Source organism: Amblyomma mixtum, chromosome 7 (assembly GCF_055824585.1).
Source record: "Amblyomma mixtum isolate Tamu chromosome 7, ASM5582458v1, whole genome shotgun sequence".
Classification (NCBI taxonomy): Eukaryota; Metazoa; Arthropoda; class Arachnida; order Ixodida; family Ixodidae; genus Amblyomma; species Amblyomma mixtum.
Genome location: NC_143018.1, coordinates 128,019,773 through 128,037,539, shown reverse-complemented (window position 1 = coordinate 128,037,539; position 17,767 = coordinate 128,019,773).

Sequence of the window (17,767 nt, the reverse complement as noted above, 5' to 3'; positions counted from 1 at the left end):
AAAAACAATCATTCATTTTTCCTGGCGCTCAGAGACGTTTGCTTTAATTTTTTGCTTCCCCACGATGTGCAAGGATGCCACCCTACGCTTTTAATGAAAGTCCGAGAATAAGAGGGAGAAAAGGCTGGTTCATTTTGGGACAACAAAAGGCCTTAGTCGCGTAATGCAGCGCATTCCCCTTTTGCGCTGCTTTCCTAAGGTTATGAACTTCGCTTGCTCTACTTCGACGCTGCTGCGAGTTCCGATGGAGCAATGCTTGCTCCCGATGCTCATAGGGGTTGTGCTACGCAAGATACTGCGCCTTTCGAGTAATTCTCCGTAACAAAAAACAGGCAGAAGGTGACTGCTCTTCCCTCCCTCCGATAATGACCTCTTGGGTCAGTGCGGTGTTCCACGTCCCTGCACACACAAAAGCACTATCTATTCAGACCTTTCTTACCCAGAGTAGGCTTCCAGCTCGCATCGACACTAATGGAGGAAGGTGGGACGACCTAAAAGCTTTGCTAGCATGTCTCCTCATCTATATGGCGCGTGTAAGTAGTCATGAACGCCCTTTTAACTGCGAGGCACGTGGAAAACATTATTATCATTAGGCCCTATGCTACGATTGCATGGAGTGAAGTTCGCGGTGCCATGTTTTGTTTGCTGCATCCGGTCGCTTTATGGGAATGCCCATTAAGTCCCTTTTCTTGGGCCCTCCGCACAACCGCACAGAAAGGGGTCAGTCAACCCGGCGGGAGAAGAAGGAGGCGCCGAATGGCGGGGGATTACAGGAGACGTCAAACTCCCCTCATGGACGGAGTCGTTAGGTGGCAACCTGTGTGCACGTGTGTACGGCGAGGCAAACCCGCGTCCCAGTGCGTGGCTTTGTGCCATGTCTCCAGCGGCGTGCTTTGACCTATTGTCACGCTAGCTGCAGGCATGAGGAGCGACGATGGGAAAGAGATGGATTGAAGTGGCTTTCCTCGAACTTGGGGCAACCGGACGTTGGGAAAGCGAGTGTTCGCGAAGCTCGCAGCGGGAAAGCATAATTATCCGAAATTGTGATGGTGGAAAGTGTGCATATGTGTACAGTGTCGCGATGAGTTACCTTCTTTCCCCAATCATTCATTGGTTGTGTTATTCTTTCCCCAATTGCTGATTGGTGGCATTTTCCTTTCCCCAATAAGTTATTGGGTGGATGTTTGTATAGTACTTGATTGGTTATTCTCCCACCGAGGGCGGGGACATGGGATTTAAAACCCGCTGCTTCGGCAGGACCGAGGGCTGGTTTCGTCACCTAGAACTGCGAGCCAGTCAATTGTAAATATGTTTTCTCCTTGCTTGTATCCTCCGTTGTGCTTTTAATTGTTATAAAAGTTAACCTCTCCTAAAGTGTCCTCTTGCAATGTGATTGAGCAAAACGAATCTTCAAGACGTCAAGAATCCTACAACAATCATCATTAACTAAATTTCCCTCTACGAGATCAAGAGAGAGGGAATCCAACTGGCGCAGTCGACAGGATTTGCTACGTCTTCCTGCTCGAGGTATCTGACGGAGGGGCGGAGGATCAAGTCGGTGGACAAGCTGCAGAGCGGTACGTCCTAAAGGAGGAACGTGAGTCAGCGTCAGAGCGACGCTGAAAGCTTCGGAGACTTCTGGTCATTGTCAACGGGACGTAGGAGGCTCAAGTCGGCGAGGAGCTGAAGGAGCCAGGCGGCCGACGTGTCGTGGAGGTGCCTAGTCCGTGAGCTGCGGAAGGAACCAGGCGTCCCCGTTGAGGTTCAAGAGAAGAACCAGGAGACCAGCAAGTCAAACGAGGCAGGACAAGTCAGCGAGCTGCTGTGAGAGCCGGGGCTCAGCTCAACTCATCCGCATCAAGGAGCCCGCTGTCGTCACTCAGGGCGACGTGACTACCGTGGCAGAGGAAAGCAACCTGCGAGGTAGGAGACCTTTCTGCTTCCTCCGAATTCACCATGTCGGTGTAGTGTTTTCGTGCTATAAATGATAGCACGGAAAAGGGAGATGGCTGCCGTACGGTATAATTGGGAGGGCAAGATGCGATGTTTGGAGATTGAGGAGGCAGAAAAGCTGCTTGAAATTGAGAATTTGAAACTCATAATTGAGCGAGAAAAGATAAAGCTCGCACAGATGCAGTTGAAAGTAGGACAGGGAACGAAAGCTGGTAGCGAGATGTTATTGGCAGCAGTTCAATGTTTTGACTGCATGGAATTTGGGCATCTAATGATTGACTGTCCGAAATCGAAGCAAGAACAGCATGTTCCCGTATTGAGAATGACCTGTGTGCCAGTGGCTATAGGTGTGAAAGCTGCAGCGGTTAGGCAGCAGGGCCCAACCGTGTGTGCCGTGCCAGGAGAGATGGCTGAGGGCATAGGGGCGTTAGTCGCGCCTTTGAAGCGCTGCTTGTCAGAGCAAGCTGAGACAGAGGAGACCCAGGAGGCACACGAGTGTTTTGTTTGTGAACAGGAGTTCAGCATTGAGCCAGAACAGGTTGGCGCAAACTCTGGGGCAGCTGTAACGAAAGGCGAAGGTAAACTGGCTGTCAAAGATGAATTGGTAAGCCAGCCGGAGCGGACACTTTGCGCAGTGACAGCAGACGCTATAGCTGAAGGTGTAGGGAAGTTGGAAACACCGGAGACACACTTGCTGCGAGAGCAGCCAGACAGGGAGCAGCTATATGTAGCAAATGAGAGAGCATGTTTTGAAGACGATTTCAAAACTGCGCATGAGTCTGTTCAAGACAAACCTGAGGCTCCAGTGGAGCTTGAGGCAGATCCGGAAGCTGCCAATGTTATTGCAGATGATCATAGGCTAACCAGGAAAGATGAGCCTGCATTTGATGCCGAGGAAGGAAAGAATGCGCATTTGATCACTGGAATGGTTTTCGAAGCTGATAAGGAACTGCAGGATTGGGATAATGCACCTGTCCCTGTGGGTATCAGCGTGGAGGAGACACAGTATGTTTCATTGCCAGAAGTGCGGCAGCAAGCTGGTGAAGGCAGTTGTCAGAAAAGGCGTGACGGCACGATTTTCTTTGAAGCGAACGTCTCTGGGCAGTTGTACGAAGAGCTAGGGCTACTTGAATCTCGATGCAAAACTGCATGTGAAGTAGCCGATGAGAGGCCTGAACGAAATGTAAAATTGAAAGAAGTGGAGAATGTAGACGCGAGGCCAGCAGCAATCTTCGTAGCCCGCGGGGAGCCAGTCCGCTCTACTAATCTGATAGCGGCGGCAGCCTTTGGAACCGGCGTTGTCCCGGATAATTCGGAATTTTGGACCAGTCTTCTGGACAAAGCCCAAAAGAAACAAGTTTTGTTTCGAGATGTAGGCGGCTAGAAGTAATTTCTGCCAGTTTGGGGCAACGATCTGACATGGTGAATTCTGGAATGTGCAGATTGGTCTCCAGCCTTGTGTGTGCGGGTTGAAATATCCGTTGTGTGCGCGCATGTGTGCGTGCTGGTGTACTGACCGGACAGCCGGCGCATGTGTGCGTGTTGGTGGACTGACCGGACAGCCGACGTACGTGTGTGCGTGCATATGTACTTTTGTTGTTGGACACCGTGGCTGAACTTTAATGTCCCACTGACAACAAGTGTCTGTGTGACATTCTTGGTTGGGAGGAGTGAAGTTCGCGGTGCCATGTTTTGTTTGCTGCATCCGGTCGCTTTATGGGAATGCCCATTAAGTCCCTTTTCTTGGGCCCTCCGCACAACCGCACAGAAAGGGGTCAGTCAACCCGGCGGGAGAAGAAGGAGGCGCCGAATGGCGGGGGATTACAGGAGACGTCAAACTCCCCTCATGGACGGAGTCGTTAGGTGGCAACCTGTGTGCACGTGTGTACGGCGAGGCAAACCCGCGTCCCAGTGCGTGGCTTTGTGCCATGTCTCCAGCGGCGTGCTTTGACCTATTGTCACGCTAGCTGCAGGCATGAGGAGCGACGATGGGAAAGAGATGGATTGAAGTGGCTTTCCTCGAACTTGGGGCAACCGGACGTTGGGAAAGCGAGTGTTCGCGAAGCTCGCAGCGGGAAAGCATAATTATCCGAAATTGTGATGGTGGAAAGTGTGCATATGTGTACAGTGTCGCGATGAGTTACCTTCTTTCCCCAATCATTCATTGGTTGTGTTATTCTTTCCCCAATTGCTGATTGGTGGCATTTTCCTTTCCCCAATAAGTTATTGGGTGGATGTTTGTATAGTACTTGATTGGTTATTCTCCCACCGAGGGCGGGGACATGGGATTTAAAACCCGCTGCTTCGGCAGGACCGAGGGCTGGTTTCGTCACCTAGAACTGCGAGCCAGTCAATTGTAAATATGTTTTCTCCTTGCTTGTATCCTCCGTTGTGCTTTTAATTGTTATAAAAGTTAACCTCTCCTAAAGTGTCCTCTTGCAATGTGATTGAGCAAAACGAATCTTCAAGACGTCAAGAATCCTACAACAATCATCATTAACTAAATTTCCCTCTACGAGATCAAGAGAGAGGGAATCCAACTCATGGCATCTTCAAAAAAAGGAACACGGAGAAACGCGCTGTTTGAGCATGCCCATGGGTCGTCCTTACCTTCGCTCTGGCAAGATGCGCACCATTATCTGAATACACTTTCAACCTACACCCTAAGGAACAAGATGTAGCATTCTCCTAGCCTCTTTCTTTTTCATGAGCACCTAGACTACAATGAGCCGTGCCGTCTTGGCTTGAAAGAACATTTCTAGCGTGCTGGGGCTCCTCAGAGAAGGTAAGCTTCTCCCCGAAAGCACTTTTTGCCATCAGTGATCCCACTTCATCAAAAGGCGGCAGTTGCATGTGCACGGAGAAGTTTTTAATATTTATTTTTCTGCAAGGAGATGCTCTCTTAAACATCCGTTTGTTCATTTTACGGTACACCTACACTTCCACGAAGACATTTCCTCAGTTTGCTTCTCGCCCTGAAGGTCATCTCATAATCATAGAGAATGCTGTCCATCATTGCAGGTTCTTGAGAATTACTCATTGAACATAACGTAGACACCATTACGACCATTTGATGAAATTTGCCACGAACAAATCGGGCGACTCATAAGAAAACTTTTTTCATGTATGATTTGTACACCATCAAAAAGCACCATCGATGCGATTTCATCCTGCTTGCGTTATTCAACATACAATGAAATTAATATACCTGATTATACCCTTTCAAATAAGTTTTGTAGCCACAAAGCCCATGGCACCACCAAGCGCAGGGCAAAGCTTTTACGATGTGTACCACTCTGCACATCTTTATTTTAGTGCAAACAAATTTGCTTTTGGTGGCATAGGCAGTATCCTAATGTTTGACCACCTTAAACCCTCCCTAAATATCCAAATCTAGAACTTCTATTCCTTCTACTAATTGTGGAATAGCCACTCTTTTTAGCAGATTTCAAGACATAAAACGTGACATAACTATGTTTATTACTGTTCCACCTCGCGATCTAGTCGCGTGGGTTATCTGACCAGGTAATACGGCAGGCACATCCCCATATGCCTTGGACATTTGTGGGGACTGCATTACGTGCCTGCGACGAAACAATCATTAGGTAGCAATAGCTACACTATGCCAGACGCTTCACGAGGTCAGCGTGGCTGCGTGCTGAGCCATGGCACCACCGCTCCTCCAGCTATAATAACGGAGTAATAACTGATTGGCATCAACGCAAGCACAGCCATACGGCTACAAAGGAAAGCTATACAGCTTTCTCAGAAACTTCGTAGGTAAAGAAAAATTCGTCCTGGTCCGGAGTTCGAGCCCGGGACCACCGTTTCACCGGAGCAGTCGCTCTACCAACTGAGCTAACCGGGACGGCAAGCTTATGGTAGAGCGAGAGTGAATTGATCAATAACTCGAAGTGGGAACAGTGTTGGTCAAATGTTTAGGGGAAGCCCCCAAGGTGGAGTAAATTTGTAATAAGAGAGTAATTACTCATTGGCATCCACCCAAGCGCCGCCAATGTGGATGCCAGTGGTGGATGTCAATGAGTAATTACTCCCATATTACAAATTTGCTCCCCCTTGGGGGCCTCCTCTAAACATTTGTCCTCCAGCTATGTGCTTGCGCGGAGTGACGGCGTAGCCAGCAGCTGGTGTGCGCGCCGCACGCCTCGCCGCTGCTCCTACGGCCGAGCAGACACCGCCCGCCTCGTCAGTTGTGCGCATGCGCGCAGTGACGTCAGAGCACGCAGCTGCTGTCCGCTCCGAGCGCCTACATTACGGTAGCGTTTCGAACCTTCGGCGTGGCGGCGCCATGGCTGGTCACGTGGTTGGTCATATGGAGCAGAGCAGCTGCCGGCGACGCGGCGCGCCGGTTTCAGGAGTGGAGAGGCGGAAAGGGGGGAGAGAGTGAATCCAGGGACGAAGATGAATAAGGAACGCCCAGAAAAACGGAACGGCCAAAGACTGTCTTTGCAGTTCGACTGCAAGAGTTCCACTCGGCCAGCTGTATCTATCGCGTCACATCAGCTTTAACCAGAGCTAAACCGCAGCCAATTTTTTTGACGCACATTCGCGTCCCGCAAACTATTGATCGCGATGACAGATTCTTTGTCGAGCAATTACTTCCATGCCTCCCTGAAAACTGCGTCACCCGTGTGGGATCGGCGAAAGCTACTGCAAGTCCTCGCACTAGAAGTGTCATTTGATTTACCAAACCAACACTGCTAGAAAAACATTCGAAGATGGTTTGGTTTATGAGGGTTTAACGTCACAAAGCGACCCGCGCTATGAGAGACACAGTCGTGAAGGGCTCCGGAAATTTCGACCACCTGGGGTTCTTTTACGTGCACTGACATCGCGCAGTACACGGGCCTCTAGAATTTCGCCTCCTTCGAAATGCGACCGACGCGGCCGGTATCGAATCCTCGTCTTTCGGGCAACAGTCGAATGCGATAACCAGGGAGCTCCAGCGGTGACTTCCGAAGAGTTCCCATTGCCGGTATGCTGCTTAGCGCGAGAAGCCTTCTTCTGCACAGCGCTACTGTCATGGATTCTTTCAGCAGGGCACTGCTTGAAGCAACGCATCCGCTTCATGGGTGTTATGTGTTCTCTTCCCAGGGTCTTACTCTTTTTGCGCAGGTCATCTGAGTACGTACACAGAGTTCGATTTCCCAAAGGTGACGAGCGCACTTACCGTTTATTTTGAACGTCTTTGGATCACTGCGCAAAGCCTCGCCCTCAATGCGCCCAACTAGTAAACCGTTAATGGTTCAGCCCGAAGTGTGAAACTCACGATGACGACATAGCGAACAACGTAGCGAAAGCAGGGACCCCTAACAAAGGGCAGCTGATAAAAAAAGGGCACGTATTTTTAATGTGTTGTGGGTTTATCGTCTTTCGTCTTGTGGCCATCGCTGTTCTGGATATTTGTCTACTGAGGCAAAATAAAGCGCGACGCATGCGTCACTGAGAGCTGCCAACTTGTTCGAAAGGAGTGGCGCAAATGAGTAATGAATAATTATCTGCGAGCTGCAAACTTCCACGGAGGTAGCACAGTTAGTGCATATTCGGCGGCAGTCTAGTTCCCCCAACATGCTGTGGACCATACAGAGTCGTCTGATATGGAGGGCATATTGCAGTGTACGCAACATATTACACAGTGTACCAGCACAGGCCTAAGCCCGGATCTCAAGCTCAGAAAAGGAATAGTATGAGCAGCATTTCGCTCAGATTTTTTCGCCGCAACATTATACTGCACCTGGCATGTCGTCGTGAACTCATCAATGATTTCATATCTGAAATCATCGGGGCAGTGGTCACAGAATACGTTGCTCACCGCCAGCGCACGCAGCGGTGCGTGTATCTGAGATTTAGGTTAGAAGAGTTAGCGTAAGCTGGGTTTCCTGTTAATCTTTGTCTAAGTAAAGCCCGTATGTGTTTCTTGTTTTCGCATAGCGAAAAGGTTGGAAAGGGGTGGAATGCCTCCTTGTTGCCAAGCAAGTGTTGATATTTGCACTCCTTTTTCTGTTTCCTTCGCCTCCACAATAATTTTATATCTGCAGTGGAAGGCACCGGGGTCATATCAGAGTTTCACATCATGTGAGCGTTTAGAAGTAAAAAATAAACTTTGCTCGCATTTCGCTCTAAATTTATCACGCATAGTTCGAATTATCTGCGCATCGTTGCGACCAGAACTCCTTCGCGCTCTAACCGAGCAAAAATGAGCTCTTTTACTTTTGTAAAGAAATTCCTGTGCGCTGTAGGCCGTTAAGCTCTGTACTTCAGGGTTTTTTGTTGTAAGAAATCTGCAGAAACTTCGCCGAGATTTCGTGTTGTACTCGACCAATGAAAGAACTATTCCTGGAACGCTCAGTTTCTATTACAAGCTTAGTAAACTTTGCAGTTTGCAAGGACCACTTAAGCTTATTTATTTATTTACTGCTCTTTTTATGACTTCAGGCTTTTCACGCGCATTATTAGATTACGCAGCGTAGTCTTTTAGATTCTCAGTCTTCTAGGTTCTTAGTATTCTCTTGTAAGACGTACATACATCGCGGTGCTGTCTTGCTGTCAATTTGAATATTTCCTAGAAAATTTAAGACTGTGCTCTGCGATTCTGCGCTGCATCATTCTTCGTTTAGATCGTCCTGATACCTAAGTCAGGTTCTGGAATTCCGACACTGAGTAAGAAGTTTTATAATGTAGTTTTTTTTAATTGTCTGGCCGAGATTGGCTAGGTAAGGAGCAACTTTAAAAGCGAGGAGTTCTGGGTCTGCAACTGCATAAAAATGACAAGCTTTGTTTTGTCATCGTTCGAAGAGCAAAGAAACATTTAGGGGGGGGGGGGGGGGGGGGGGGCTACTTTTTCAACTTTTGTGGAAGCGACTTGGAAAACCTGATATTCAGTGCATTTAAAAAGACACCCCAACACTCTTCTCCACATACGAGACGTTCGCGATTACTTCTTGAAAAAAAAAGAACTCCAATCTACATGATAACTTTTGACGACAATTTTCGAGGAGGATCACACAGAGGTGTGACCGCACAGCAATTTTCTTGGAGAACTGCCACGTATCCTTGCTGCAGCCTTTAAGCGAATCCCGCTGAGGTGCCTCATTATTAAAAAATCTCCTTCCTCACTACATTAAGCTACCCAGTGTGGTGCGATGACAGAAATACATCGGCAGGATGGTTTTGAAACTAGAAATATGATTTGGTTTGTTAAGTCTTTGGAAAGACTTGGATTTTTGTGCTAATTTAGAACGATCAACTCTTTTAAACTTGCCAAATCTATTCGCATACAGCACGAGAAAATAAACTAGTGTGTGGTGCGCACTCATACAAAAGACTGAATTTTCTGGTACTTATTTATTTATTCATTTGGAATACTGTCAGTCTCTAGGTGAGACCATTGCAGGTGGGCATTACATGTATCAGATTTAACAAAGTGAATCTGATTACTCAAAGCAGCTCTTTGAGATTCAAAGCAGCAAGGAACAAGGAGGAAGTCATACAGTGCAGAAAACAAGAACGAAGTTAACAAATTTATACAAGCACTTTAACGAAAGGCAAGTTCAAAAGAAAACATTGGCACAACAGACCGCGTAGTACAAGATGTCGACAAAACTAATCCAGATCATCAGTGTTTTAAAACACAGGATGTGGTTAAGAGCAAAAAACTGAAAGTGAATCCGCGTTAGTAATGGATGCATCTAGGCTATTCAATTCTCTTGTTACTAGCGGGAAGAAGGTGTTTTTAAAGGTATCACTGTGATGTACATATTTAGTTAGTGTATTCGTGTGCTGGTTTCTTAATGCTCGTTTCTGTGACAGTGAAACATATTTTGATGGATCAACCTTGAACATGTTATGAAGAAGCTGATAACAGTTGGACGAAGGAGAAAACCGGATAATATCTTAGCGGTCGTTTTTTTGGAGCGTGGAGGCAGTAAGTTTCTGGCCTAAAGCCTTTCAGTAATAAGCATGGAGGAGAGACAGCAAGACATGGAATCTTAAACCCCGTACATAACGCTGGAATAATGCACCTGGGTTATTTTTCTGCACGTATTCGAGTCCCGTCTAGTAGAATGGCGTAATGTCGACGCAAGTTGCACATTACTGTCCAAGTCGTGCTAGAATGCTTGGAATAAGACCTGGAGAGTTCCAGAGGCCACCCCTATTTGCTAAATCCTTTTCAAAGTGAAAGATGGCATAGCTTTGGTTTTGCCGTATAGTCCGGCATTTTATCGCGGACTCTACAGCGTCAGCCGCAAGACCGTGTTTACTTAGTGAACTAATTTGACTTAACAATGAAATTTAATTTTAGTCGTATTCAAATAAATTCAATTCTATGCATAGAAGCGTCATTCTGCTTTGAAATTAAAAATACATAAAAGGAGCACAGAACTCCACAAAATAGCAAAATTTATAGAGGACAGTTCTTTCTGCTCCACTAGGTATCTGGAAATTTTGTTCTCAATTTCAATATTTGGAAGCGCAAAGATAAAGCACGAAAAATACAATAAAGACCAAATAGGAGCAGGCAATCTATGCAGCTGCATCGCATCCTCTCATCACTCCTTCCAGCCGGCACCTCTCAGTTGTCTTTCCACAGCGCGTTCACAAATGCATTCGCATATGCACCAATCACGGTTACCAATCCTGTGCAAGCGAAAGTCTACAGATGGGAGCGTGTATCAGTTGCGGCTTTCGGAGGCACTGCTGTATATTGCCGAATGCTTATTGCTCTAGCGATTCCTTTTCCACCCGAAAGAAAAAAATCTTCATGGTAGCCACGCTTCAATGAACTAGCCACCACGCAGGCGTCCTCAAGGGTGTTACTGCGTGATGATGCACTGTGCTAACGAGCTCAATGGTTTGCCGCAATGGGCGGTGGCGGTCCGCAATTGTAGGATGATTGCTCTTCGGCGCACTCGTTACTGGTTGGGAAGCTCGTGCCCGGCTCAGATGATGGCAATCAGCACGCATCGGCCGCGGCGAGATAGGCAACAAACAGAGCTCGAAGGGTCGTTGGTGAAAGTAGTGGAAATTGCAGCCATCGGGCTAGATTTCATTGCGAGCAGCTGAAGGAGTTCGAGAGAAACAAAAAGTAGAAACTAGAGAAAACGGAACCATAGTTGATTGTTCGCATTTTTGTTTAGTTTTTTTCTAAGGTAGCGAGGCTAGTGCAGCGAGGCTAGTGCAGTCGTATAATAAGTGTAGAATATTGTTTTGAGGACAAGAAAAAAAAAACTGACTGCAATTTCCACCTACTGTTGCATACAATAATTGCTCACTAGATTTTTCCGCGTTTCTTAAGTGTAAATTTTATATTCAGAGGAGAGGAAGCATTCTCAAAAGAGCTACTTTTTGAGCAAACCAATTTTAAACGTTCACAAGACATTTGGCTTATTTCCGGTACGTCGAGAAAGAGTGTTTACATGCCTTTTAGTGCATATAGATAAAAAAGAACTCGAAGTTTCTGGAAATAAAAAGCGCATTTTGTTTTGATTGCACGCATCTTGGAGAAGAACAGATGAACTCAGTTTTACCTACTGGGAAAATATTAGCCCCTCATAAAAAGTCAGTGTCGGCAACTGAGCGGAAAAAAAATCGATTCTGCATCTTACGTACCATCCTGCCTCTCTCACTGTGTCAAAACCTAATTTTGAGATTGGCGTGAGAATTTCCTATCCTGCTCACGTACATCTCCCAAGGAACTGCCTTTTATCTTTTTCCCGGCAGTTGTACCAACCGTTCTTATACGTTCGGCTGCCCCTTTGACTCATGTTTCTTCGTTTAATGAAGTTCTATATTACTCTAACTTCCTTCCAGCTGATATGTATGGTTCGCGAAAGCACTGCTCTCGAAGGACACAACAAGATTTGTAAATTCGAGTTTCACAAAGAGTGGTCTGAACCACCTTTATGTTTTTGCGGTACAGGGTCTGCTTCCACCACCGCACCTAATATATTTATGACGAGGGCGTAGATTTTGGCAATGAGAGTGACTCAACTAGAAGCCACAACTCTGCTCTTCCATCTGTTCGAGACGAGTCTAACGCCAAGACCTGTACCGCAAAGGCTTCTTCGTGCAGTCCTCCTTGTGGACTTGAAAACGAGAAGGCACCAGAACTTTCACTCGGCGGTATGTTTTGTAGGCATGTTCTGGTATTGAGACCTAACATGCCATAAGCCATGCAGCATGCCATAACAGCCATGCTGTATGTTACGGTATTAAGCCAGCATTATGAGTGGGTACGGAACACGTAGGAGATGCTGTTTTCTATTCTGTTAAAATGCCGGTAGTTTGTGACCGATAAGTATTCGGGAACAATTAACGACCCCATTACCAAGAAAATATGTCGTCGGTGATATAAAAAAGTAGCATTCTTGTGTGTCCTTCATCGCCTCAACGTCTGCTGGCTTTTTATAACCATATCTTACGATCTCCGTTCCTCTGTTCTTACCTGTTCACGATATGGTATGGTATGGTATGGTATGGTATGGTATGGTATGGTATGGTATGGTATGGTATGGTATGGTATGGTATGGTATGGTATGGTACGGTATGCTATGGTATTTATTTATTTATTTATTTATTTCATATACCCTCAGGGCCCTTAGCATTAGAGAGGGGAGTAGTTACAGGAAAAAAAAACATAATACAATAAACGAAATTGGGCTATTATCAAAAAAGTTACAGACGTGTCTAATCATACAATGTTAGCTAAGGCGTTCTTGAGAAGCTGATAATCTTTGATGGTTGCTGTTGGTGCGGGAAGGTGATTCCACTCTGCTGCTGTTCGAGGTAAAAATGACTGAAAGAAAGCGTTAGTTCTGCAAAATGGGACACGGACTTTGTAGGCATGACCTAATCTTGATGATAGGTGATGCGGGGAAGAGAGTAATTCACTGCGCAGATGTGGATGATTAAAGATCTTATGGAATAGGCAGATACGAAACATTTTGCGACGTGAAGCTAAGGATGGCAGATTAAGGCTTGATTTCATTGAAGATATGCTAGCGGTCCTATTATAGTGGGAGAGAATGAAGCGGGCTGCGTTATGTTGGACCATTTCTAGTGAATTAATAAGGTTTTCATGATGAGGGTCCCAGATGGATGCGGCATATTCTAGTTTTGGACGTATTGATGTCTTGTACAATAGCAGTTTGAGGGATGAAGGAGCTCTGGCGAAGTTGCGGCGGATATAACCCAGCATACGATTGGCGTTGTTAACTATGTATGTGATATGTAGAGACCAAGTGAGAGTAGAAGTGATGGGCACACCAAGGTACTTGTATGAGTGTACTGATTCTAAGGGAATATGATTTAGAAAATAAGTGGGGATACTTCTGTCAGTCCCGGATACGCGAAGAGATTTACACTTATTGATGTTAAGTTCCATTAGCCATGTTTTACACCACGAAGAAACAGCGTTTAGGTCTGATTGAAGGGTAGTTAAGTCGTCGCTGCATGTTATTTCCCGGAAGATTACACAATCGTCAGCAAATAAATAGATATGTGAGGAAACAGAAGGAGGCAAGTCGTTAATGTAAATTAGAAAAAGAAGAGGACCAAGGACGGAGCCTTGCGGGACGCCTCAGTGAACGGGATTTGACTGAGAGTTCTGATTATTGGCTGACACGTACTGCGAACGGTTAGTGAGAAAATATTCAATCTAAGTAAGAAGTTCGAGGTCCATGTTCATTAGCTGTAATTTGTAAAGTAGCAGTTTAGGACACACTTTGTAGAAAGCCTTAGAATAGTCAAGAAAAATACAATCTGCCATTGAACGATTATCAAGAATAATGTTTAGCTTGTGTGTGAAAGAAGCGAGTTGAGTATCGCAAGAATAGGTTTCACGAAAGCCATGCTGTAAGCTCGAGAAAAATTAGTTAAATTCGAGAAAGTTTGCAATACATGAATATAAGATATGTTTTAATATTTTGCAGGGGATACTGGTTGGAGATATAGGTCGGTAATTGAGAGGACAATGCTTGTCGCCTGATTTATAGAGTGGAATCACCTTACCGGCTTTCCAGTCAAGGGGCAGGCATCCTGTCTCAAGTGATTGCGGAAAAATGTTTTCTAATAAAATGGATGAATAAGCAAGAGTGGTGTGCAAAATTTTCACGATAGTTAGGTCACGATCGGGAGCAGAGGAGAGACGCAAAAATTTAATCACGTTTCGACGCCACACGGTTAAATTGTAAGCGGGGACATATCATGGTAGCATGGTAGTCGTAACAAGGTGCAGTGGGTAGCTGGACATTGCGGGTTAGAGAAAAGTTTTGGGCGAATGTTTCATGTTTCACTGCAGCTGAACTGGAGCGAGTGCAGCGACGAGCACTTCGCTTTATGTATTCTCGCTTCCGAAGACAAGATCAGGTAACCCCACTTTACACTTTAGCGAACTTGCGCCCTCTTCAATGTCGCCGGAAACAAAAGAGACTCATTCTTTTCTATAAGATTATGAACAACATGGTACATATCGATAAGCAGCAATACATAAGCCAAACTACTTCACGTATCACTCGGGGTAAACATTGCAGACACGTAAAAGAACAAAAGTTTTCTAAGCACTGCTACAAGCATTCCTTCTTCCTGTCCACAGCGAGAGAATGGAACAGACTGCCAGAGAATGTGGTGCTCGCATCGGGTGTGAATGTGTTCTCTGCCGGAGTTCGTGATTGGTTGGTATAGTGCCTGATATAATGCGCCTTGCATTTGTGTTGGACATGGTGTTACCAGATTGTTTTCTGTTTCGTTGCAGCGATATTTTTGCGCATTTTTATTTGTTGCTTAGAGGTCAATTCTATTTTTTGATATGTTAAACCTTGGCACCGACTGGATGGTGCTGGTGTTTTGTTTGTCGTGTTCTGCCTTTCTAATCTGTACCTTGTATCACTCCTATCTTGGTCCTGACCGGACCGATAGTATCTCTAATAAATAAATAAATAAATTAAGAACGGACGCGATCTGATTATGAGGTATAACAATTCCAGAGTTATCAACGAGGGTTATTGTGTCATCACCTTTTTGGTTTATAACGCGCCATAATTTCTTAGTATCATTTGTTAACATTGACGGCAGCGTGTGGCATAAATAGTTATTCTTATATATAGGCACTCCAACGAGCTTCGCTCGAAGAAAGCTTGGCTGACCTGTACAATCGCTTCTTTTTGTGTGATAGTCGTCTTATGTTAGCATTATACCAAGGAGCGTCTGGATTGTTAATTATTGTGCGAATAGGAATGTACTTGTCTGTCAGGTGCGCAACTTTTTTTACGAACATCGCCCAGTTAGCTTCTACTGCACGTGGGTCAAAGTCCTGAAGAAAAATGTCAAGAAATTAACATAATATGTTATTAATCGCGTCAAAGACTGCTTTATTGTAATTACGGATAGCTTCTGGTCTTTTGACATGTGTAGGTTGTCCGAGGTATAACCCAAAGGAAAGTAAGGAGTGGTCGCTCATTCCTGGAACGTGAGTGATGTTGGAAACAAGGTCGGGATGTGAAGTGAGAACAAGGTCAAGTGTATTAGCAACAGAGTTCGTTGTTCTTGTCGGTTCAGCGACCAGCTGTTCGAGAGAAAAAACCGAGCACATATCTAAAAATTCTTTAGCTAGCTTGGAAGGTGGATGCATTGTAGGGGCAGTGTTAGACCAGGTTATGTTCGGCATATTAGGTTTTGGTTTTGTGGGGTTTAACGTCCCAAAGCGACTAAGGCTATGAGAGGCGCCGTAGTGAAGGGCTCCAGAAATTTCGACCACCTGGGGTTCTTTAACGTGCACGTGCACAGCACACGGGCCTCTAGAATTTCTCCTCCAAAGAAATTCTAGCCGCCGCGGCCGGGATCGAACCCGCGTCTTTTGGGCCAGCAGCCGAGCACCATAGCCACTGAGCCACTGCGGCGGCTGTTCGGCATATTAGAATCTCCGAGCCGAAGTAAAGGGCAGTTTACGTACCGAGAAGAAACGATGTTAATGATATCATGTAATTCGTTAACGAAGTTATTGATGTAGGTAGGGGGCCAGTAACAGACCCCAATAATAACTTTCTTATGATTCAAAGTGACACATGCCCAAACAGTTTCTAAAGGGGTGTTAACGTGAATGCACTGCGAGGTGAAACGTTTTGTGATAGCGAGCAGAACGCCTCCTCCTTGTCGCTCAATGCGATCGCAGCGATAGATAGAAAAATCTTTTGCTATCAGAAAGAGTTCGTGGTCTCGAATTTCGGAACGCACCCAGGTCTCTGTTACTACTAAAATATCAGCGCTGCAGGTGTCGATGGCGGAATTAAGACATGTCACGTTTGCTTATAATACTGCGGATGTTAGTAAAAATAACGGATATCTCTGAAGAAGAACGCCCACATCCCCTCGCGCGTCCCTACGAACTGCCGTGTGGCGAACTAACAGGGTTATCATAGACTGAAGGCGGTTGTTGAGCGTGCTCTTTAGCTGAGTTAGTGGGATGGTTATCACTTGAAGGCAGCTGCTGCGCATGCTCTTTAGCAGAGTTAGATTCAAGATTATACAGGTAATATTTCTTATTCATTAGAAGTTTGTTGTGTCGCAGCTGAAATGGAGCGCCACCGGATTCTCTTTTCGCATACTCGGTTAATTTCTTCCGAGCAAGACGTCTGACAGGTGAATAATCTTCATTTACTGTGACGCCGTTCTCCTTTAGGTCTTTGCGGGCGGAAAGGACCATTTCTTTGAATTTGAAATTTGAAAATTTAACAATGATTGGGCGCTGTTTTTCTGGCGAGTATTGACCTAGACGATGAGCGCGTTCGAAAGCTAAATCTTGAAGAGTATCAAACACGTCAGCCAAAACTGCTTTTACCTTTTTTTCTCACTCTGCCCACGATTCCCGACAATCATCTATTCCATACAAAATAAGATTGCACCGTCTTGATTTATCCTCAAGTTCGGTCAGCCGTGATTGCAAAGAGGCGGTATTGATAGCTAAAGATTGTACTGAGGTTTGTACAGTAGCCAAATCGTCATCAATTTGGTCGAGCGAGTTCGTTTTATCTTCAAGGTCGTCCAGGCTCTTTTTGATAGCGCCAATTTTCATTTCAATGTTGTTTTGACTAGCTTTGACAGCCTTTATGTCGGCGACCATATCGGTTTGGCCTCTTGCTGCTTCCACGGATCGAGCCTGAACATCTTTTAAGATATGAAATATGACCTTCATCTCCTGAGATGGCTCATCAGGTAAAGACTGTAGTTCAGCCATTTGGGATTGGAAGCGAGTCGGGGGTCCAAGGTTCAGTTCAATATCACCAGAGCACAGTAGTAAAAAAACCATTGTGAAACAGTTAACAGCAATGTCCCAGAGCTCTTGTGGGCGCGGGAACAATAATAAGAAACGGTCATCGCTCCTTCTGGCGTACATAGGAAAAATATTACTGACCTGTAATGCGCAACAGCGCGGAGCGTGAGACATGGTGTCGGTGATGGCCCCGCGCCCACTGAAGAAACCGTCGGGCTGGCAGCGTCTTATATCGTGGGCGGTGGTTGACGTCACCGTGGATCTCGATGATGCGCAGAAGGCGGGAATGACGAGCGGGTCAGTACAGTTGGTATGGTGCTGGCGATGGCGGTGCGGTGTTGATGGCATCAGGCCGGACGGGCATTCAGGTTCGTCAGAGGGCATAGATGTGGTAGCCAGCAGGAAAAGCGTATGATATGGTATGGTATGGTATGGTATGGTATGGTATGGTATGGTATGGTATGGTATGGTATGGTATGGTATGGTATGGTATGGTATGGTATGGTATGGTATGGTATGGTATGGTAT